Raw genomic sequence first — 25000 nt, forward strand, 5'->3', positions numbered from 1 at the left:
TATATATATATATATATATATATATATATATATATATATATATTTACACACACATACATATATACATATAATTATATATAGTATATGTGTGTGTTAATCTATAAACAAACGTGCGTAAAGACGTACTTTGAGAGAGAGAGAGAGAGAGAGAGAGAGAGAGAGAGAGAGAGAGAGAGAGAGAGAGAGAGAGAGAGAGAGAGCTGACTAAATGTCAAAATCCGTGTGAAGTATATGATTAACAAACCTCGCGCTCAAGCGCCAATGAATGGAGAAACTGAAAAAGCTGATGAAAAGACGAAAAGGGTATCCTAAATGAGAGGCAACTTAATAAAAAAAAATGGGAACGAGGTAATTCCGGACAAAATGTCCTTTGTACGAACACAATTACCCATGCACAATTTGACTACTTTTATATTCCCAGGATCTCATTTGAATAAATTACAAAAGCAATCCCGATTAATTAACTTTATGCCAAATTTATCAGCCTTGTTTATGGCAGCCCCTGATTGAATTCCGAATTTTTATTATCGAAGGGTGCTAAATTGCAAACCGTTACGTCAGTTATATAAAATGTGGTATTGGGATTCGAAAGAAAAACCACACAAGTAATAAATTTAGCACAAAGAAAACGGAATGATGGAGAGTGAGGTAGGAGGAACACAATCGGGAGCTCAAGCAACAATTAAATTCGCCCAGGAGATAAGTGAAACTATAAATATATACGAGAGAGAGAGAGAGAGAGAGAGAGAGAGAGAGAAAGAGAGAGAGAGAGAGAGAGAGAGAGAGAGAGAGAGAGATTCACGATAACGATATAATAAAACGCCTTCTTAATTATTTCTGTTAAATACTGTTTTATTTACAAAATTATAAATATGATCATTACCAAAGAAGACTTCTTCCCTAGACTGCTTCGTAAAGGCGCATTATAACAGCCGACAAAATATGAGTAATACACTGAACAAAAATGCAATGAAGCTATAACCCTGCCATACCAACTTTTGGAACTGAAGTAAATCTGTCTTCATTACTGGGAGCGTGGGAGTCAGGGTATGATTTCTGGCGTATTCATTAAATAAAACGAATTACTGGTGATAATCTAACAGTAAAATGGCCAAGAACTGGAATGGCTTTTGTCGTCAGCATTGAAACCTTGTTTTGCTATATAACTAATTCTCGAATCATTTGTCATATATGTTAGATGGAAAAGTGATGGCATTTATGACGAAGAGCCTCATGTAAAATGAAACTTTCGTATGGAATTAAACTAAAAAATGACAAGAAAATATTAAAATCAACGTGAGTTTGGCTCAAACAAATGATATATATCGTAGCAGGAATTATTACATATTAAAATATCAATAACAATGTTAAAATGTATGTCTATAATAATAATAAAACTTTGTCGTTAATCAACGCATGACTGGAAAAACACGCCAGAGACAATGCATTACAGGTAAAACGTGCTCATTAAAAAATAAAAGAATACAAGTACTACGTTCTGACGGATTGACAACAAGCATAACTCTTGTTTTAGAAAGATAAATGTGACAGAGACGTGTATATGTATATATATATATATATATATATATATATATATATATATATATATATATATATATATATATATATATATATACACACATACATACATACATACATATATATATATATATATATATATATACATATATATATATATATATATATATATATATATATATTATATGTATATATACATATATATTTCCAGGACCTTTGTGGCCTCGTGTGACCCTAAACAATAAAACAATACCAGCTTTGTGTACAGGATCTTCCGCACGTTGCACGACAATAGCAGTTCATTCACAGTGCAGTATAATCTTCAAAAACTCTAAAATCCTCCATGAGGCAAAAAAAATTATACATATTGCAGAGGACATTTTACATATTGAAAAAAGTACGAAAGTATTTTATTAATTCGAAATATAAGTGAAAAACTGAATCTGGCTCAAAAAAGATAAACAAATGGCAGAGTTCAGTCATTTTGATATATTTTCCTTAAATCGTTTTTCTACACTGAGGAGTCTTAAGACTTCAATAATGATTCTATATGGCGTTTTTATTTCTATTCTATTAAGATGATTAAACAAACAGCAATAAATCTTATATGTTACTTTTTGGAAAATAAAAAATTTGTCATAAAATAACGAAAAACAGGTTGTCATAATACGTATAATATAAAATACAAAAGGAAAAAGTACTTAAAAGAAAATACTAACCGTGATAAAAAAGGATAGAAATTCAATGAAAAATAAATTGAAATATACATACCACTAACTGAAACAAATAATCACAGGCATAATAAAAACGTAAAATTTGGGGAAAAAGGGAAAAAATTAACATTTAGGAAACGAACAAACCCCACTAGGAACCATTTAAACAACGAACGAAAACAATATGTTCATTTCCCTCACAAGGCACTTCACCGCATTTCAAAAGCTTGGCGTGGTGTGCGCCGTTCTCATCCTCTCCACAGGAGTCATAACCATCTAAAATAAAAAAAGAAATCACTCGTCCGGAGATATTGAAATACGGCTACGCACCCACAATGGAGAGTCAGCAGTAACGCCGAGACTTGACGATATACATAATGCTATATCGCTACGACCGACGGCCAATCGTAAAAACCCGAATATCGCCCACTGAGCAACTTGGGAGTCCCAAGACAAGACAAATACATTCGCCCGACGTGTGTATAAACTTTGCCACTGGGAAACTTGGCCAAAGTTTTTGCAATAAGCGACGATGAGACGTGCGGGGTACGGTTTCGTCTTATTCTTGTTTACAGCGACTTATTGAAATATTATCGATATTTCTCCTCCATATACAGGCATAGAGAGAGAGAGAGAGAGAGAGAGAGAGAGAGAGAGAGAGAGAGAGAGAGAGAGAGAGAGAGAGATTAATAGTACACATTTTATCGGATTCCAGGATCATAAATGAAAATTTTTCATCATCTAGAATGCGATATTGATAACCCACTTCACGGGTCAAGGAATGAAACCGGCAAGAACCATGTGAAAGCTTCCAACAATAGTTGTCAAATTAAAGAAATATATACAAAAACCGTCTCAACCAAATGATCATACAAGTGATCATCATAGTTCAGATAAATTGTCAAATTAAAGAAATATATACAAAAACCGTCTCAACCAAATGATCATACAAGTGATCATCATAGTTCAGATAAACAAGTAAAAAATGCGCCGAAGTTTCTTCGGCGCAATCGAGTTTTCTGTACAGGCGCTGCAGCGTTTAATCAAGGCAACCGAAAATAGATCTATCTTTCGGTGGACTCGGTATAATGCTGTATGAGCCGCGGCCCATGAAGCTTTAACCACGGCCTGGTGGTGGCCTATCCTATATCGTTGCCAGAAGCACGATTATGGCTAACTTTAGCCTTAAATAAAAACTACTGATGCTAGAGGGCTGCAATTTGGTATGTTTGATGACGGGGGGGTGGATGATCAACATAACAATTTGCAGCCCTCTAGCCTCATTAGTTTTTAAGATCTGAGGGCGGACAGAAAAAAGTGCGGACAGAATAAAGTGCGGACGGACAGACAAAGCCGGCACAATAGTTTTCTTTTACAGAAGAGTAAAAACTGGATTTATTGGTATAGCAGCAAAAATCGTATGACATTTTACAAAAGCTATGCTATCAGAAACACATTTACACTGTTTGGTGACGTTTTAATATTCTTTAGATTTTGACGGATTAACATCGAAGCAAAATACAGACCAGACAGGCATACGAAAGAGAGAGAGAGAGAGAGAGAGAGAGAGAGAGAGAGAGAGAGAGAGAGAGAGAGAGGGGGGATGGCGATTCCACTTAAAAAATGGACCTTGATTCCTCAGGGATAATCAGATTGCCAATTCCCTGTTCCCACCCCACCTCATCCCCCCGAAAAACTCTTTAATGGCGTGAAAGACGGAGAAAAGGGATAAAAAGCCTCTTCATATTCAATCTATCACGATACCTAATTGAACTTTGCCACTGTAGCAGCTTAGCCCATCAGAAATTCATGCCGAAGGATAAAATTGCAAAAAAGGCGAGGAAAGGCATCGGAAGCATGGCGGGACAAAGTGACCGGATAAAGATGGAAGGAAGAGGATGAGGAAGAATGAATAGGTGAGAAAAAGTACTAAAATGGAAAACCTTGATATAATACATCTATCGAAATACCGAGTGGCGTGTCTTGTTATGGTCGGCACTGTTGAGGTATTAGGTTATAATCCAATGCATGCTTAGCTGCATTACTGAATGAAAGAATTCTGAAGGCTAACAAAAACTCAATAACATGTAATAATTATCACAATAATCACAGTTACCTTGTAATAATTGAACCATCACAATATTGGTGTAAATAAACTAAAAAACTAAGATCACTGTATAACAGGAGCGTTTAGAGGCCACCAGCCTCTCCCAATGATGTTGAGCTTTCCTGCTCTCAAAAGCTACTTTCTTTTTCTTTTTAATCCGAAAGTTATTTTGTTATTTTTCCTAAAACTTAATAACTAAAAACGAGTCAAAAACACAGTCTCCTTGGGGGGATGTAAAAACAGAAATATGCCAGTGCTAATTTTCAAATAAAAAGCTCTTATTCTACAAACCCATCTGACAATCTGTCTCAAAAGCAATGAGTTATCCAGAAATCATCCATCTGTTACAAACATATCTCTTGCTGACCCAAAGAAAATGGACTTATAAATAAAACTACTTAAAAGTTAATGGATACAGTAAGTTCTCTAAAGTATACTCTGAACCCAAAAGACTTGCAAACAGTGCAAGTCACAAAAAAACAAACTAGCCACCAAAACCCGCCTGATATTCAAAATAAACCAAAATTGTTAACGGCCTAACTCTACTTGAAACCCTAATTTTTTCATAAAACCAATAAAGCTTAAAACACCGAGATAATGTCATCACACCAATTAAACCTCCAACACATATTCTGAACCTAATAGAACACCAGAAACCCAACAGATGTAATAAGCCCAATAAAATTTACGAGACCAGAGATATTTTAGACTCTCAACTCATAAGCCTAAGACCTTGGAGACATCACTCATAGTCGAGTAGTCCTTGAAAATGGGCTTTGCTTCTTATGGCCCTCACGCAAAAACACAGCAGCGACTCGAACTTAAAGACAGGAAATGTCTCTGCTACAGCGAAAAAGGTGAATTTTGTGAGGAGGAGGAGAAGCCTGTAACGATCCCAAAAGTAAGGTGAAATAAGGAAAACTGATATTGTGGGGAAAGTGATAAACAAGGAAAGACCTTTAACAAAGGGAAATAACGCTGAAATGAGGGAATGAAATCCTTTACCACAAGAAAGAGATGAAATATGAGAGGCAAACTTTCAGCAAATAATAATGTGATGGGAAGGCTGAGAAAAATCATAAGAGGTGGAAAAATAAAGTGAAAACTCGGATGAAAAAGAAGAGAACCGGGGTATATATCAAGTCGATGCTTGATGTATTTCAGGGAGAGAAATTTCAGTGGAGATAAACGACCATCGAGAATCTTTCCATTATCATCCACAACAGAAAATCCGGAGGGAGAAAGGAGAAAGAGCGGAAAGAGGATTCTTGGAGGGACAATGACGGAAGAAGATACATCGGAATACGGAGAATCTGGAACGAAAACAGGATGTTTGCACGTCGTGATAAATTATATATACTGTATATATATATATGAGAGAGAGAGAGAGAGAGAGAGAGAGAGAGAGAGAGAGAGAGAGAGAGAGAGGATGAAAATTATAAACAGAATCCATATGAAAAATTTATATGGCACATATTCTTTCGATTTCCTCGAATCTTGCTAAGGTGTGCGTATACAATACAGTTGAAGGCAATGACGCTAAAAAGAGAGAGAGAAAAAAAAAAAAAACTATCTAATTCTTCCAAAAAATTATCTTATTTTTCCAAATTCAAATCAGCTACTGGAAAACTTGCAATACTTCACACTGCGTTTCAACCCCACTTAGGTAGTAACAGGTATTATAAAAGACCAATTCAAATGGAAAAAAAAACATAAGCAATAAAAAAAAATCACCCTTTCTGTTTTTCTCTTTTCTTTCCCCCCTCTACCGCGGTGCCATTCACACAAAGAGAACTCCGAAAGTTTTCGCCGAAATTCCCCGCAAACTTTGCACAGCAATGTAATTTCAATGTTGAACGCCATTATACGCCGATGGCGGATTCCACGGGGGAATTTGAAGGCATTTCACCGGTTGAAAAATGCAGGGCCTGACGTCCAAGTGACGCTCAAAGATTTACGTTTAAGAAAAACGCTCATTACTGCTATTCATTTTTAGGTATAAAATTTCCAAGCGCTCAAATAAAAATGGGTCGCTATTGCCATTGATATAACCTCCACCCTTACCTGAGATTGTTTTAACATATAACCTATAATTATTTGACACAGCAACTTGACTCGTATTTTAACCAATTACGAGCCAAAATTATTATGTAATAAGTACTCATGCCATATAGAAAAGATATATGAGATTCTGTTTGCATATAATTTACTCACACCCTCAAAAAACAACAACACAAATGAGAAAAGAAATATCTTGATTATGACTTCATGTCCAAACCTAATTGCTATTCCCATTTCGCAAATTCGAAAGGATATTTTCATGCTTATTTGTCAGAGAGAAAACGAAGGGAATTGATGAAGATTACATTACAAGGTGCCACGTTAGTCTCTTGATCAGACTAGTGACGTTAAAATTTACTTTCTGCTGTGTGCACGTCAGGCTATAATGCAATATTCAGTTGACTCTTTAAAATAATGCCTAAATCTCTCTCTCTCTCTCCAGCACATACAACTTACTTAAAAAAAATTAGGAAGAAAGAAAAAGTTACACACACTTTGTGATGTCTACAAAACAAAATGAATGAGACATTAGAAGAGGGAATACTCTATTGGCTGCACCACTGATAAGTAGAAAGCAAAATACTACGGATTTCAGATACCAGACATAAAAAAAATCCCACTTTACCCAACATGCAAACTCATATTTGACAAATGCCTCTCTTCACCCCTGGTAGATAAGCGCAAGGGTGAGTTTCGGTGCAGGGACGCTGGTCTCGATGGTTATATAACTGTGGGAAGCGAAGGGTAGAAATCGATGGTTGTATGGTGTGCTGATGGGGGTTTGACAAGAGTTTGGTAGAAGTTGAGTATCACTGAAGCGGATATTAAGACAAAAATGGGATCATAGGGAGGAAAAGGAAAAGATACTGATTATTGGAAACAGCAGACCTAATCTAATCCTAGAATATATATATATATATATATATATATATATATATATATATATATATATATATATATATATATATATATATATATATATATATGTATGTATGTATACATATAAACTTGAGATAAAAAAGTGACACATTATGGTACAAGGTGCTAGAAAGAGTGAAGAGTAGAGTACATAGGATACGTTTAAACGAGAATTATCGGGCGGACATTCTACAGTGACTGAATAATTATGACAAATGACGGAAATATAAGCTAAAGGTGAAGTAAATCAATGATTGTGATAGAAGTGAATAAGTCAAATAATGAGTGGTAATTATTATGAGACACTGAATAACATGAGAACGAGGGGTGGAACCTGACAGCATCATGCCCCACACAGCGGCGGAGCAGCAAGCGTGCCAGAGCGACTTCAAAAGTGGAAAAGATGCAGATCATTAGAGAATTTTTAGAAGTACGTCCCAGAGGAATTACTGTCCAGCTCCGAAAGAAGCAGACAACAAAGAGGGAGCGTTTGAAACAGACGCGAGCTTATTTGTAACATAAAGGGGCGCTTGCCCTGAAAAAACGTGGCATTTGATGACACGGTGGGTCATGGGTGGAGCAGTTCGGTTTTAGGTGAGGCAGCTGCCGTATTGATCAGGTGTTTAATATACAGCAGGTATGCGCTGGGGTTGAAGGGAAAAAATGGTTATTATATGACAGGAGTGATACGGGTACAAAGGGGAGTCTTTTTAAATGTATAGTGAGGAAGACTTGCTTGTCCTTTAGTTGTTTAGACATGGCACTGATGCAATTATTGATTTTGAGTAAATTAACTTTGCGTTTGGGCATAGTTTAGTCTACTGGTTAATTTATGCAGTCAATTTAGGCATGTCCTAATTATTGAATGATAACAACAAGATTTGGAGGAAATTCATGAGTAATAACGCTGAATGGAAAAATATTTAATATACAAATATCCAGATATTTAATGGAAAGTATTGTAAACAAACTTCGGTGTATGTTATAAAGAAACCCCAGGAAAAGCTTATTAGAAACAGCGACCCCGACAAGGGATTAATCTGAGAAAAAGAAGAATAAGAAGAAGATCCAGATATCTGAAGGGGAAAATGAAACAAAGTTTACAAAGAATCCAACTGCCCCTTAAAATGCCGTAACCTAATCTGCAAATTAATATAATGAATACCGTTAATGTACACGCAAAATGTATGTGAAAAGTGTCCAATTAAACGCATTGGAATGAATGAATTAGGAGGCCAGTTTTCAAGCTGTAAGCGAACGTTACTCTTCCATTTTATCACATTTATGTGAATGAAGTGAGATATTATGAATGAAGAAGGTAACGACTTTCCGTGACAACGCGGACGGTACCATCCATGTAGTGAACGGTCGCGCGTGGTGATGAAAATAGATGTGTTTCACTGCGCAAAAATCTTTATAAGAAAGACTTGGATAAGCTTTATTTTTTGCCTATTTGCTCAAGCAATCCCTTTTATTTATTTTTAATTTCTCTAAAACTGTAGCTGGGGACTTAAAAAATCAACATTTATTCTAAAATGGGATATATACCTGCTACAAAATGTCTCACCTATTTATCATCGAAGAAAGCGTTGCTTGATGGCTTTTTATTATGAAGCTCACATTCAAAATGTGATTTTACATTTTCATATACAGTATTCGTTTTTCTTGTCGTTTCTTTCAAGGCAACCAATACGGACATGAGAATAGTTTAAAGTTGTTAAAAAGTTTCATTTAAATACATAACACATTTTCGAACGGATTAATTACAGAAGCTGAGCATTCGTTTCTCCACGGGAGTTGAATTCAAAATTAACCAGCACCGAACGCTATAAAATTACCTAAAATAAAAGACGTTACTGAAACTTAAAATAAACATGAAGCTACTGCAGGATAAATTACAACAAATGGTTGCACAAACGACAAAAAACGACGTTTGAATTACAACTGTACTTTGAGGCCATTTAAAGGCAAAGAAAGAAAAAATATAAGGTACAGGCAAGCAGCTAATGAAGTTCCTGTTAGGTACAAAGTAATTACATTATACACATACACGTCAATACATAACAAGATTTATGCTGCTGCGAATACTGTGTCTGTTCTAGCAACATGTTTAATGCTACTAAGTTTACTAGGAGTTTTATCTTGACTACAACTAAAATTTGAAATCGTTTGCTTAGTGTAGTTGTGGAATCTGATCTCTAATGTCTAAGCAAGGAGGAAATCCATCCCCGTTTTCTGACGACGTTTCCTGAACTCAAGTGTATCGGTTTTATTTTGTATTACCTCTTGTTTATTTATCACCTCTTCCTATAACTTGTCTCTCTTTCCCTTTAGAGCCCCTTTGGGTTTATGATCTGCTGACTCTGCTCATAGGGGTTTTCAACTCAAGGGTTTTAGAAAGAAAGACAAATGTAAATACGTTTCAACCACACTTAGAAAACAAATCACTGCAACTCATTTCTTATCACAGCTTCCAACTGAGATAAAAATCCGAGCTAACATGAATAACTACTGAATGCCTTAAGGGCCAACTCTAGCACGCATCCAAATGTGGTTCCGTAGCCATTTAAGAAACATGCGAGTTGAATTCTTCAACAGAGGCAGCAGCCTTTTCTCCTCTCTCTCTCTTCATTTCGCCTTCCGTTCCACGGGGCACACACTACTAAGTCGTCACGTCTGCTGAAAGCGTCATAATACCGCCAGCGTTAAACCAAGGCGCCGAAAATGCCAGAGATTTGCTGGCGGAGAACGCCTTTGTGGAAAAGAAAGCGAAAACGCTGCCCAACACCACCCTCCCGCCAGAAAACACACCCACACAAATTTTTGATGGCAGAGGGTGGACGAGAAAACACTTTTATTACAGGGCAACGAAAAAGAAAACATTCCTCCTCTTGCACAAAGACATACAAAAAGAAGAAATGACGCTGATAACATGAAACTAGAAAAATATGAAGTGGAAAATGTCCCTTGAAAACTCAAAAAAGTTTAAGCGATAAAACAGAAGCGGGCCCATCGCTACAATTTATTCATTTAACGACAACGTTCTACGCAAGAAAAAGCATTCACTTTACAAAGTGTGTGATAGGGGGATGTTGGAGCGTGGGGGGAGGGCAGCTATTCACGAAAAATATATACAACAGAGGTTCTGCAAATACAATATACCAAAAAATCCGAACAAATATTTCATACACACTATAACCAGCCTGGGATCAAGGATTGCAATAATGGTTTGTACCCATTCCGAGTTGATGCAATTAATAAAATCTGCTTCGAATGTATCCATGATTATTCGAAACTGATATCGAAAAAAAAAAAAAAAAAAAAAAAACATACACATATGTAACTCACAATTCCACTCGCCTGGGGTGAGGATTACCTTGTCGAGGTACTGCCATTCTGAAGGTATGCATTTTGACGGAGCCTTGAAGACTCCCGTCTAATGGCCTTTCTCTCTCTTCTTCTCTCTTTGTCAGGGCCTATTCAGCTAACTATCAGGTACATAATTCACTGCTTATGTCAAAAGACAAACTGAATATAAACAGATTCCATTCGTTCTTTCTCACCGGTTCGGACACGGTCCCTCAGCTTCTGAACTGAATACGCTTACTACAGCCCCATTAGTCCAGAGAGAGAGAGAGAGAGAGAGAGAGAGAGAGAGAGAGAGAGAGAGAGAGAGAGAGAGAGAGAGAGAGAAATTCGTCAAAGCTGTCGTATAAAATTGAAGTAAAATATTTACGAAATCACGTCTCTCTCTTACAACTCAAAGAATGTCACATCAGCGACGGAGAAGAGTTTCTGATAGTATTAAAGGCCTTTTGTGAACGCTGGCTTTCCAAGCGAGATCTCTCTCTCTCTCTCTCTCTCTCTCTCTCTCTCTCTCTCTCTCTCTCTCTCTCTCTCTCTCTCATACTCTTTCGCCTGTTGAGAAAGGTAGAGTTATAACTCGGTTAAGAGAGTCTTGATTAATGCAGTTAAAGTGGGTCTGCCAGCCCCTTGATGGACACCTTAATCGTGTTCCCTGAAGACTTCCTTAACGGCCAACCCCCCTCGGGTCCCAGGGCACCCCATCACAATCCAGGAGCCCCCTCCCCTCCCGCCCATTCCCCCTTCTTTCTTTTTTCAACCCAGACCACCCACTGCTTTGCTCCCACATCTCTCCAGATTTTCCTTATCGCTCTTCTTCCTCATTCGTTTCTTTTCATCTTAATTTATTTTTATTTCTTTAATCAAACTCTCCTCTCTACACATTTTTCTTTTAATCAAGAATCTTATCCATTTCTTCTGTTCATTTGATGCATATTTTATTCTTTTACTAGAGTCCTTTCTTCCCTCTACTTTTCCTTTTTAAGAACTTTCTATGTTTATCTTCATTTCTCTCCCACTTTCACCTCACTTCGCGATAGCCAATTTTTCTCAAATTCACTTCATCCTCATCATTTCCAACATCTACCCTTCATTACAGTTTTAATTTTCTCCATCCTTTTGCACTCTTCCGGTCATGCAGTGGAGAAAATGAGCTGACTTCTCCGAAGAAGAGTTCAATTGGTTTCTCTTCGCCAGCCTCACCTAAACCCACTTACTGAAGCTTAGCTTTCGACTAAGACCGAAACTTGACAAAAACAGCCATAATACTGTGTCTCAGAGGAGGAAGTCTGTCAGTGTGGCTTACCCCAAACTATGGTGAAGGGAAGGACATAAAATATTTCCATACAAAGTACATGAAAAGGATAATTTAGCAATTAAGATTGCTAAAGAATTAATCGAATACAATATGTATATACTTCTATATATATATATATATATATATATATATATATATATATATATATATATATATATATATATATATACATACGTTTGTATGTATGTATACATATTTGATATTTAAGCGTCCGCGTATATGTGTGTGCAGTAGGTATCGAGAGCCAAGCACTAAAAATTCCCAAGGTATTTTTTCAAAGCAATAGCATAAAGCTGAGCGCACCACACCAACCGTTGGGAGAATATGAAACAAGAACATTTTTTCCATTCCTGTCTCTTTTATTGTGCGATCTGGCTATGAAAGGCTGGTCAGACACGGCGTCAATGCAAAAAGGCGCATAAGGCCGAGAGAACACACATTATCATTATTCCAGCCCTCCCGCCCTGACGTGTATGATACCATGTCAATTTTTTTTCCTTCCAGCATTCAGTAAACTTAGAAAAAAATACTAATTACACGAGGGAGAAAAGAACAGAGATAAGGAAAGGCAGTAAGGACGAGGAAAATAAATGGAGAAAGGGACGTAAGGAAAGAGACACACAGAGGAGCCAGAAGCCTGGCCTTTTTTTTTTTAAACATGCACAGAGGACCTACTGTTACTCAAGCACGTACACATGTGGGCATACACACATGCAATATATATATATATATATATATATATATATATATATATATATATATATATATATATATATATATATATATATATATATGTGTAGAGAGAGAGAGAGAGAGAGAGAGAGAGAGAGAGAGAGAGAGAGAGAGAGAGAGCGATGCAAACACGTTCTTCTAAAAGCCACTGTGGCACTGACATACTACTTAGTAATCAGTCAACTGAAGAGGGGAGTAACCAAAGTTGAGATGGGTGGAAGGCAAGTAACCTAAAAAGATTTGCTAACAATGGGAAGGGTTGTCTACCTCCTGGGCCAACCCACTTACAGGAGTAAAGGCGTATAGGTGAACACACACACATACATTTACACACACACACATGTGTGCATTATTACACACATCTATATAAATATATATAATGTGTGTGTGTGTGTTCGTAGAGAGAGAGAGAGAGAGAGAGAGAGAGAGAGAGAGAGAGAGAGAGAGAGAGAGAGAGAGAGAGAGAGAGAGAGTGTCAAGTAGCTTCCCATGAAGAGTAAATAGGAAACCATTTGGGGGAGCTAATGATGACCTTTAATTAACTCTTAAATAACCTCCCTCATTTGTGTCATCCGCACCCTACTCTGGCCGAAGTCAGATGACCGCTGGATGATGAGTTATCCGACAGTTCGTTAATCTGATGATGGGTAAAGGATGAGAGAGAGGTCGAAAAGGAGCGAGCTATAGGAGAGAGAAGGAGGCAAAGTCGTCAGGAAAGTTGAAGATAAAATGAATGAGAACATTCACGGCAGAAATGTGGAACTATCTTGGAAACTGAAACAATACACATGAGAGTACTGAGAGGGTGAAAGATAACTATTTGCTTAGGGGAAGTTAGGATAAACTGGACAATTACGCATTACAAACATACACATCCTCTTTAATGAGCATACAGTACAGTGACCTTTCAATTCGATATTTTTATTCATACACAATACTGGAAGTTTTGGCCATTCTTAGTACCTGTAGATTAAGGGCGAATAATATACTTGAAACCGTAACAAGAACAATCTGTTTATTATCAATTTCTCTCTCTCTCTCTCATTGCAGTGTTCTCAACTAGGATGAGGTATGTTACGGGTGACCAGATCAGGATTTGTGGCAAGTCGATTAATCTCTCTCCATCATATATCCTCTGAAATATATAAAAATTTTCTCAACAAGCAAACTACTTAAGAAAAAAAAATTCGAGATAAACGTGCGTCAGGTCACAGAGACTTGAAAAATCATTCACCTCTCTTTACCCCATGGACGAAAGTAGGCTCCAAACATAACATAAGACAACGGCCGAAAAAGGCTGGTAAAAATAGTCCGCCTAACATTTATACAGCAAACGCAACCATTAACGCCACAAACGATCGCTCAATTTCATCATTAGCGTTCGCGAACATTTAACGGGCAATTATATGGGGGAAATATCATATGTAATTAAGATATAAAGCGTTAATGCAATTATCTGGCAAACGTTACAGACACGGGCTAAAAATACCGCGGCCTCCATATTTCAGTGCTAAATGCGAGAGGGGGGAAAGCGAAGCATGCAGCCGAAAATGCTTTTTGAGATGTCGCTACTGAGAAAAATATGCATTCAAAATCCCGGTAACAACTTACGATTTAATTATTCATGTGATTAGCCTCGTGTAAAGCTTGCTTCCATTCATTCGACTTCAAGATTCAGCTACAATAATTCAAAATCATCTAAGAAAAGGATACGCCATATGAAAAAATAAGTTGAAAAAGCATTCTAATATACATGCATGATTATCTACAGAAATACATTTATATACTTAAAGTACGTATATACAGTATACATATATATACAGTATATATATATTGTGTGTGTATATATATATATATATATATATATATATATATATATATATATATATATATATATATATATATATATATATATATATATATGTGTGTGTGTGTGTGTGTGTGTGTGTGATTATCTACAGAAATACATTTATATACTTACAAGTACGTATATATATATATATATATATATATATATATATATATATATATATATATATATATATATATATATATATATATATATATATATGCACAAACTAAACGTATATAAAAAATAAATTCTTGTAATTCTCCTCATCTTAATGTGTTACTCGGTATCCTTACACTTTCTGACGCTGTGTCGGCTTCAATCCCACCAGGGTAGAGAAAGTATCTTCATTTATTTCTTTTTCGGATTCATGACTGTCAGTGCAAAATATATATATATATATATATATATATATATATATATATATATATATATATATATATATATATATATATATATATATAAAAATACATTAAATCGAGAGGTTAAGAGGTCACAGCGGCTATTAAAATACACGTTTCTGATGAGTGTTCCCAATAAATAATAGTTTTGTGTGTACAATCTCATCTACAATACCTCTGTAGGATGGAACAATACCTATGTGTATTGTGTCAAGCTTTCGGCAAACTCCCACAAAGAGGAGCGTAATGAGATTCGCTCTTTCAGATTTGGTTTTCGAATTCTCGACCAAAACTGACCTGCCAGAGGCAAAACGCAGAGAACTTGACGAAAGAACCACCTCCCCACTTTCCACGGCCCGAACCAAAATACAATCTTGAATTCTAAAAACCAGATACTATGTTTTTTATTTCCTCTAAAAATACATAAAAGACAACGATATATTAATTGAGATTAGAAAGAATCACATTAATACGCATTTAAATACAAATTGAGAATATATACGTTAATCACTGGCAAATAAATACAAAGACAATCCTTTTGGAAAAGATTCAAACTGACCAACCCCCGAGGTACTACATGCTTATATTCTGGATGATGACCAAGTTACAGTTATTTCCGTAAATTAATCATCTAACAAATTCTAACAAGAACGAGAAGATTCTTCCTTTTCTTTACTCTCTCTATCATTCTCAAATCCTGACATACGCCGATAGGTAACCTCGAACACACCACGAAGATCGAGTGTAAATCAAATGGCGAGGATTTACAGCGTCCCATCGCTACGAAACACGACCATTAAAGATGGAATGAGTGTCATGGGAGAAAGGGGGCGAGGGGGGATTTCACAACAGACAGATTTTTATCTTGGCTCTCACTGTTCCCTCTTCCCCTTTGCGGGTGGTCCAAGAGCTGTAAGGAAAGTGCTTCCAATTTAAAAGCAGAGAGAGAGAGAGAGAGAGAGAGAGAGAGAGAGAGAGATTATTTAGGCAGACAATGGAACAGGCAGGCAGATACAGTATGAGATGATACAGATAATGCAAAAACCAAATTCACTGAGAGAATCTCACAGCCAGCGAATATATATAAGTACACTATTGTTCATTTATCGACTCTAATATTAAGGATTTGAATAAGAAATTAATTATAAATTCTAGTTACTTCACGTGAATACATTTTTGTGAATAAAAAGTTAACATTAAGAATAATCTTGTTAATACTCATTCTTCTTAATGAAGATACATTCAGTGAAAGATGGAAATTCAGTCAAATATTCATTTGTCTTCAGGTGACAATGGGCTTGTCCGATGAGGCATCAAAAGACACGTCCTGCAATCAATCAATCAATCAATCATGAGTCCTTCAACAACAGGTTGCAATTTCCACTGTGACGGTCATATCTTGGCTTTTAAGTCCACGACTATTTGAAAGGCTAACACAAATATAAAAAACTTGAAATGTGATTGAAATATGAATTTTACTTCCATTAAATAAAGCTCGGTAGGGGACTGAAAATATCCTAAACAATCCTAGATAACGTAAATATAAAACTATCCAGCATTTGCCATAAGTGAAAAAATATCTACTAGCTTTTTAAAAATAAGACCCATAAACCCCAAGTCTATAACAGAAATATTTCTTGTCATTACAATTCTAATAAACAGAACTACAAATCCTCCTGTAATAAAAGTCAACTGACACCAGACGAGACCTCAATCATAAAATATAGACATACCAAGCATAACTCTAACAACATCCCTGGCAGCCTTAAAGATAAAGGGTACACGCCAACTCCCACCTGAGCCTTAAGTGGTATATTTGCCCCCAAACATAAATAACAACTCCTGCAAAGTTTGGCGTTAAGGCTCATAAACTGGCAGAAATCGAAGGTCCACATGTAAACAACAAAGTAAACTCGCAGGTCTTTTTATTCATAAGCAAAGTTCGGATGACTTACCGTCCAACTTGAGCAAAGAACCGAAAGAAAAAGGTTAAGGAAATCTGGACTTGAATGGAACGTTTTTACGTGGATAAAAATCTCCCACACCTCATTTCAGCCTAGCTGATAAAAAATATAGATTAGAAGCAAGTTTGTTCGCAAAATAATAAAATATTTTACAACTTCATGACGTAAACCAACACCAAAATAATATCAATGAACCCTCATTCACCAATAACATTAATGCTCTTGCGTATTACATTCAGACTCATGTTCGGTTGAACATTTTACCGAAAGAGAAAACAAAATGGATATGAGATAAAGCAGCAAACGCATAAAGTGGTTGCCAGACATAAAAAGACGAAGATGGGGCAAATTACATCAAATGCGAAAAACCCAAACTCCATTTCGAAAGGTCTCAAAGGAAGATGAGGAGGCAAGAAACATGAAGAGTCGGAAGAAGGCGAAGAAGAGAAGTAAAGTCAGGAGGAGGAGTAGGAGTAGGAGGGATAGTTCTACAGAGGGGTAGGGGGCCGTGGGGAGGGGCATCAAATGCTCCTTTCAAATCCCCAAGGATGGACATCGAACACCCATTAATTGGGGAAGGCGAACGTGAGAAGGTCTTGGGGGCAAGTTGAGCTTAAATACCTTCTTCCATCGCAGGAAATCCATATTTGGTCTTCCAAGGGCGAGGGGGTGAGTTGGAGGTAGGGGAGTGGTGGGGAGGGAGAAAGGAAATAGGGGAAAGAGGTGGCGGGTTTTTATTCTTTATTTTGCAAAGTCGGGAAAAGGGATATGGGTAACCTTATTTCTCTCTCTCATCTCATTCAGTAATTGAAAGAAAGCTTTCGAATGGCTGAAAGTAGTCTCCTTTCCGTATTTCGTATTTCTGGAGTTTTAACCTAATGATTTCTATATTACAAATTTCAAATATTCCTGAATTATCATTTTTCATTTATATAAAAACGTAATTCTACAAAACATGTTATAAAATTTAAAAAAAATCCGCAGTCGTAAAAAACATACAAACTTGTAAAAAAAAAATTCAGCCTAAGCATCAGATACAATTTCAAGAAATAAAATAATAAGTAATCCGTTAGTAATAAGAAATAATAATATGTAATGCGTCAGTAATAATAAGTAATACGTTATTAAAACAAAAACAAACAATGTAATTAAAACAAAAACAAACAATGTATCCAGATAGGTGTAGCAACAGTGTCTTACAGAGAGGCAAAGCAAACTAATATATATTTGAAAGTTGGTGTATGATGCAAAAATTTTAAAATTCACTACATGAAAATGTATTCACTCTTGAATGTCAGAATGTCCGGTTTTGTGGAACAGCAGAAATAATCTTGCCTTTGTCTAGAATAATGCCTTCGGTAAAAGTATGTATCACAGTTTTTAAATACATGTATTACAGTTTTTAAGTGGATGTCTGAACCATTAAAATTATGAAGATGTCGGATATGCTCCGTCTTTTAACACAATACTTCGAACTCACATTCGGTTTTCAAATAATTGACTTTAACCGATTATCTTTCATATAGAATACTTTGAAAGCGTTCACTGTCAGGGCTAGATTTCCTCAGGAGTTTTCCACGCTTGGAGACCCGAATAGTCTCTCAAGAACTTTTTAGTTTTCACAAATAATGAAAAAAATCAACAAATATATAACCTACCAAAAAAATTTTAATATTACTGCAGTACTCAGTTATAACATAATCAATCTAAAGTATCTTGCCAATCAAATTGGAAACAGAGAAATCAACAACCTCAATACGCGAAAAGTCTAGCATAAAAGGCAACTGACCAAAACGTTTAAGGAGCTCCTGAAATGGCCATTATAACCGACTATGGCCACTGAAAACTCGTACTTAGGATCTGATACTATTAAGGGCTCTGAGGGATCCGCTTGGGAGCTCTGAATGCTCACACAATGAGATCATGCACCGCTATCCGATTGCCCCGTAAATGAATTTGACTCCATCTCGCTGTCACCTTGCAAATCGCCTAATGATTCATAGGCCGAGGTCTTTGAACAACACTTGAAAAGATACGAAACAAGGGGAACAAAAGAGTACACAACAATGGAGGGACTGATGATTCTGATCTGAGCGGTTGTTTCTCATGTTTGTAGCGAATGTGAATGAGTTATAAAGCTATACAAAACATAAGACATTTTATCGATTATTAATGAATCAGCAGATGGGTGGAAATTCTAAACATTTATCTATTAATGAGTTTGAAATGAATTGGTTTATCTTTCATTAACAGAAGGGAAGACGCCGCTTTTACGACTGTGCTCGTCTTATTTACTAATATAATAAGGAAATTTTCTTTATCCTAATTCTTAAGGGGTGAAAAATAAAATCTTGCATTTACAACTAACTGCACTTACCAATGACCAGAGTACGAAACTACGCAATTTTTGAAACAATGAACAATGGAAAGAAATTGCATTTTGATGAACATGGGACAGTACCAGTGTCCTGTTACAATTTTAATTCATTGACCTTATTGATTTTTGTCTATTGTGATGAATTAAGTCCTCTCCAAAATCATTTGAATATATATATACTAGTGGATGCTGTATTCTACCAATGTTAATTCAGCTTAGGAAAAAATTTCACTCTCTAGCGTTTCATTAAGGTTTTCCGAGCGTAGTTACAATGGGAGCAATCTCGACTGCACTGACAAGTTACTGCCACCACCCACAAACAAAACTTACCCAAGCAATTCATCAAAGGGAAGAGCAGACAGAAGAAAGACAAACACCAGAAGGTAAGTGCTACGTCCACTGGAGATTTGGGCATAAAGCCCGCAAACGTGACAAAGGTTGCCTGTTTAAAAAAAAATGCAAGAGGGTCGCACCTACGACCCATCCAACTAAACGTCAGTGGTGAGCAGACCGGTTGCCTCGTAAGAGAAACTGAACCTGCCCAATGCTGTCTGTCTTCCAGGTACTAACGTAAAGGCTCCACGTGTTTCTTCATCAGGGACGAAAGGTCAGACACAGAATTGGTCATCGACACTGGAGCATGCAGGTCATTTGTGCCAGCCAGTCTGAATGAATGCCTCACTCCTGCTCCACCTACCAACCTCCACATATCCAATGCCAGCGGAGCACCACTCAAGATGTACGGGAGGCGCGATATGAAGATGTATGGGAGGCGCGATATGAATGTGTCATTCAATGGGAAAGACTACAGTTGGACCTTCATCACAGCAGATGTGACACTAGCACTGTTAGGAGCAAACTTCCTAACAGCACACAACCCGCTAGTGGACGTAGCATCAAAACAATTGACCCCAAAAACAACTTCGACATCATCTCTTCAACAGCCACACAGACAAACCACTATCGCACCGTCACCACAGCAGCAGAGACGACAAATATGCCCCATCGCAGCAGCCGCCCCACCACTGGAAATACGACAACTTCTACAAGACTACCAAGAGGTTTTCAAAGACAACCTGCAGCAAGACTTGACCAAACCAGCAAAACACAACATCCAGCACCATATAGAAACTGAAGGCCCCCAATCCACTCACGTTTCAGGCGTTTAGCAGCCGAGAAGCTCCCCTATGCCAAACAAGTGTTCAATCAGAAAGAGAATGTGGGAATATGCCAAAAAACCCTCAGTCCATGAGCATTCCCCCTTCATATGGTACCAAAACCCGATGGAACGTGGCACCTGTGCGGAGGCTACCAGCAACTGAACGTCAAAATGAAGCCAAATAGATACCAGTTGCCGAACATAGCAGACATAACCAACCAGATGAACGGAGCAAAGATCTTCACCAAAATAACCCTGCTGAAGGGATACTTCCAAGTTCCAGTAGCGAAGGAAGATATAGAGAAGACTGCGATCATTACCCCTTTTGGCACCTACATGTTCACCTACAGCTGTTTCGGCCTTCACAACGCAGGGCCAACCTTTCAAAGGCTCACGGACGAACTGCTTGTCAACCTTCCATTCTGTGTGGTCTACATCGATGATATCTTCATACTTAGCTCCACCCTTAAGCACCATCTTAAAGGCGTCAAAAAAGTACTGCAAATACTCAAAGAAAATGGACTAATAGTAAGGGAAGACAAATGGAAATGGGCAAAGAAAACGGTGGAATTCCTGAGACATCAAGTAAGCCCAGAGGGCATTAAACCCCTACCAGAAAAAGTAAAAGCAATCACCGACTTCCCAAAACCAACAATTAAAGCAGTACATGAATTTTCAGGACTAATCAACTATTACCATAGATTCATCCCCATCATTGCTAAAATTATGAGCCCGGTATATCAGTGCCTACAAGGAAAACATAAAAAGTTAAATTGGTCAGAAAATCAAGATAATGCATTTCTTTTAGCAAAAAAAAGCATTAACCTCTGCAACCACATTAATTTTTCCTCTACCCCATAGGTCTCTCATGCTGACAACAGACGCAAGTAGCACGGCGATTGGCGCCATACTAGAGCAGGACATGGATGATAGTCGTCGTCTGCTGGCGTTCTTTAACAAGAAGCTAACGACAGTGGAACAGAAATACTCCACTTTCAACAGGGAGCTTCTAGCAGTCTACAGACCCGTCGCCACTTCCGTCACATGCTCAAGGGATGACAGTTTGTTGTGCTAACAGACCATCAACCCTTGGTGCACGCCTTCACAAAGTCAGCAGATGCAAGGTCAGCATGGCAACAGCAGCACCTGTCAGCAATACCTGAACACTTCTGCACCATCAAATACTTGAAGGGTTCAGCAAACACCATGGCAGATGCGTTATCAAGAAACTGCATCAACACCATCCAGCTCAAGATAGCCTATCCTGAAATAGCAGAAGCACGAGGAGACGAGGTGGACCTACAGCGACTGCAGAGGGACAACCCCTCCTTTACATGGAGCGACCTGTCAATGAACAATGGAGAGACGACCATCGCCTGCGAAATGAGTACTGGATACCCTCACCTCTATCTGCCAGAAAGCCTCAGAAGAAAAGCCTTCACACTCACCCACAACCTGTCCCACTCATCAGGCTGGTCAACCGTCCAAATCATAGCAGAGTGGTACATCTGGTGGTGAAGGAAAAGGACATAAAAAACTGGATGAGAGAATGCATCCCGTGTCAGACGTAAAAAATCACACCACCAACTTGCCCACATCCACATCGCCATAGTGGGACCCCTAACCACCTCCGAGGGGGAACAGATACCTGTTCACCACCATCGACAGAAATACCGGGTGGCCTGAAGAAATACCAATATGGCAACAGACTGTGGAAAGTTGGGTGAAAGCCCTCATTGGATGGGTCAGCAGACACGGAGTTCCGAAGATCATCAGGAGTGACAAGGGAGCCAACTTCACTTCTGCTCTGTGGAATGCCCTTGCAGACAGTTTGGGGACAAAGATAACACACACGACGGCCTACAATCCAGAAGCTAATGGCATCATCGAAAGGCTACACCAGTCATTGAAAGCATCAATCACCACCATATGTCAAGGCAGGAGCTGGAGAAAGGAGTTACCATGGGTCTTACTGGGCGTAAGAACGACACTGCACGCAGCATTTAATGCACCTCCAGCGGAAATCCTATACAGCCAAGCACTAACATTGCCAACAGATGTCTTTCAAGCTCAAACGAGCCCAACATCCCCATCTGACACCTGAAAAGCGGTAGAACGGATAATGCCAGCCAGGACGACCTACCAGGTGACCAGAAAAGTGTACGTCCCCAGCGAGCTGCAGAATGCAAAATATGTGTTCATCCCGGTAGACGCACACACAGCCCCAGCTTTACCCAGCCTACTCGGGATCATACTGTATCATCCCGAGATGACACAAAGCCTACCACATGACAGTATGGACGGCAGGACAACGTGGGTCTCCATCGACTGCCAAAAGCCAGCATACATCCCAGACACCAGCCTACAACCACAGGCCTCTCCAAGGGGAAGAGTCCTGTAGGGTCCCACGTGGACCCCACACACCATCATCTCACCTGGCTCGCTAATCTCCTCACAACAACATCTCCGCACGCGAAACATGCGAACACAAGAAACACAGCATATCTCATGCATCTTTTATACATATATCTCCATTCACATTACTGTCATGTTAAATGTATCTTTATTACCATACGCATTACAATGTCAGCATTTCAGCGATATGTACCACAACTTCAGTTTATGGCTGTATCACAGCTTCAGTTTATATGTATATATTCATCTGTCAACAAACACAAATGATTGTGTGGTGACCTCTTTTCATTCGTCTACTGTCAGATGCTAGATTTCCGCTCGCAAGAGTTACTGACCTGCCTGTTTGTTGTCTGAACAAATTAGTAAGTTTGTAGAAGCTGACTCTTACTCGCGCCTTCGCTATTATGTATTATATATATAAAATATGTATGTGTATATATATATACACATACATATTTTATATATATAATACATAATAGCGAAAGAGGGCGTAATATATATATATATATATATATATATATATATATATATATATATATATATATATATATATATATATATATATATATATATATATATTATAAAAGATCCAGCTTATTGTCAAAATAAGCTCGTCCACTGAAATCGAGCTAGCCGCTAAAAATCGTGCCGATTTATAGTACAAAAAATTATCCGCTCCCCACCAAGCAGATCTTGACTGACTGTAAAATGAAATCATAATTCTTCATTGGACAACGATCCACTTTCACTGAAGGCCAAATTACAATCATCCCATATGATTTCTGGTATATTGGGGCAATAAATCAAGAAACAACTGACAGAACTCCAAATGTCTAATTTCCTCCCAATTCTTCGCTAAGATAAAGTTCTTCCAAAATCCATGAAATATGCGTAAGATGCCATATTCATTTCGGTGACTGAGACTGATCTTGCAGATTCATAAACTTTGGTAAGAATTCATAGCAGTGGACAAATACCCTTTGGTAAATTCCTATACTTTCGACGTATAAGAACCACTAAAAAATTAGTCTACAAATGTTAAAACTTTCAGGAATAAAAATAGGTGAGAAGAACGTAACACAGGAAAATGAGAAGAAAGTGAATTTTAACTTCCAACAACCTTTTCTCTATCCAAAACGATATTTTCACTGACCGAAAACAATAGGAAAAGGCAAATATTTCGTCAAGGAAACCTCGGGAAATCCGTAACTGGATCTTGACTGTAAATCATTAAAAGCAACATTGAGCAGTATGTAGTTTCAACGCTCCAGAACCACAGTTTCAACGCTCTAGAGCCACCGAGAGAAGAGAAAGACATAAATAGCCAAAACTCTTGAAAAGAATCCTTCAGGAAGAAATTATCCATTTCAAGCTCTAAGGTTGTTGAGAAAACAGTAACAGCTAGTCCAAAAATAGAAAAACCTGTCGTACTCTACAGGTCTGAAGGTCTGAAAATAGCTGGTAGATCTTGGCCATTCCAACGACCAAAATCTCTGAACGCTTACAAGTGAAACTGGAAAAAGTCTTTTGGAATAATACTTCCAACAACAAAAACCACCGCGATGAAATAATCATGGCTGAATTTGCACCCCTGTGTGTATGCAAGTGCATCTATGCGCACTAAATGATGATGGAAATGTTAATAAATAATAAATAGCGGTCTCACCCTACGGGTCCTCAATTATCCAAGTGACTGGTTATAGAGCAAAGTCTTTTGTAAAGGAACGTGATTTAAGAGGCGCCATTACAATATCGCTGTAACAACCAAATGACAAAAGAGCAAATGTCATATTCAATAACCCGTTTGAAGCAAAACATGCAAATATCGACCTTACGTTGCTTCAGCAATAAGTCAGCATGAATAAAACATACCAAGGTACGCCAACCCTTTTCAGCATATTTATTTAAATCGCTTGTATTCTGTATTACACCTGTGCCATGCTCCGGAATTTCAAGCACTTTTTAATACTTTTCCCGAACACATTCATTCAAATTGTGCCCTATATTCCCCTGCTTCAGTGTGCCCCATTTCTCACGCACGCACACACACACACACACACACACACACACACACACACAGACGG

The 25000-nt window shown here is 37.8% G+C and overlaps 1 protein-coding gene across 10 annotated transcripts in view; it reads right to left on the reverse strand.

The window, feature by feature from the left end:
• unc-13 overlaps positions 1-25000 on the reverse strand; it is a 1228603-nt gene that overhangs the window by 337437 nt on the left and 866166 nt on the right. The window lies entirely within an intron of this gene.

This window comes from Macrobrachium rosenbergii, chromosome 4, assembly GCF_040412425.1.
Source record: "Macrobrachium rosenbergii isolate ZJJX-2024 chromosome 4, ASM4041242v1, whole genome shotgun sequence".
Lineage (NCBI taxonomy): Eukaryota > Metazoa > Arthropoda > Malacostraca > Decapoda > Palaemonidae > Macrobrachium > Macrobrachium rosenbergii.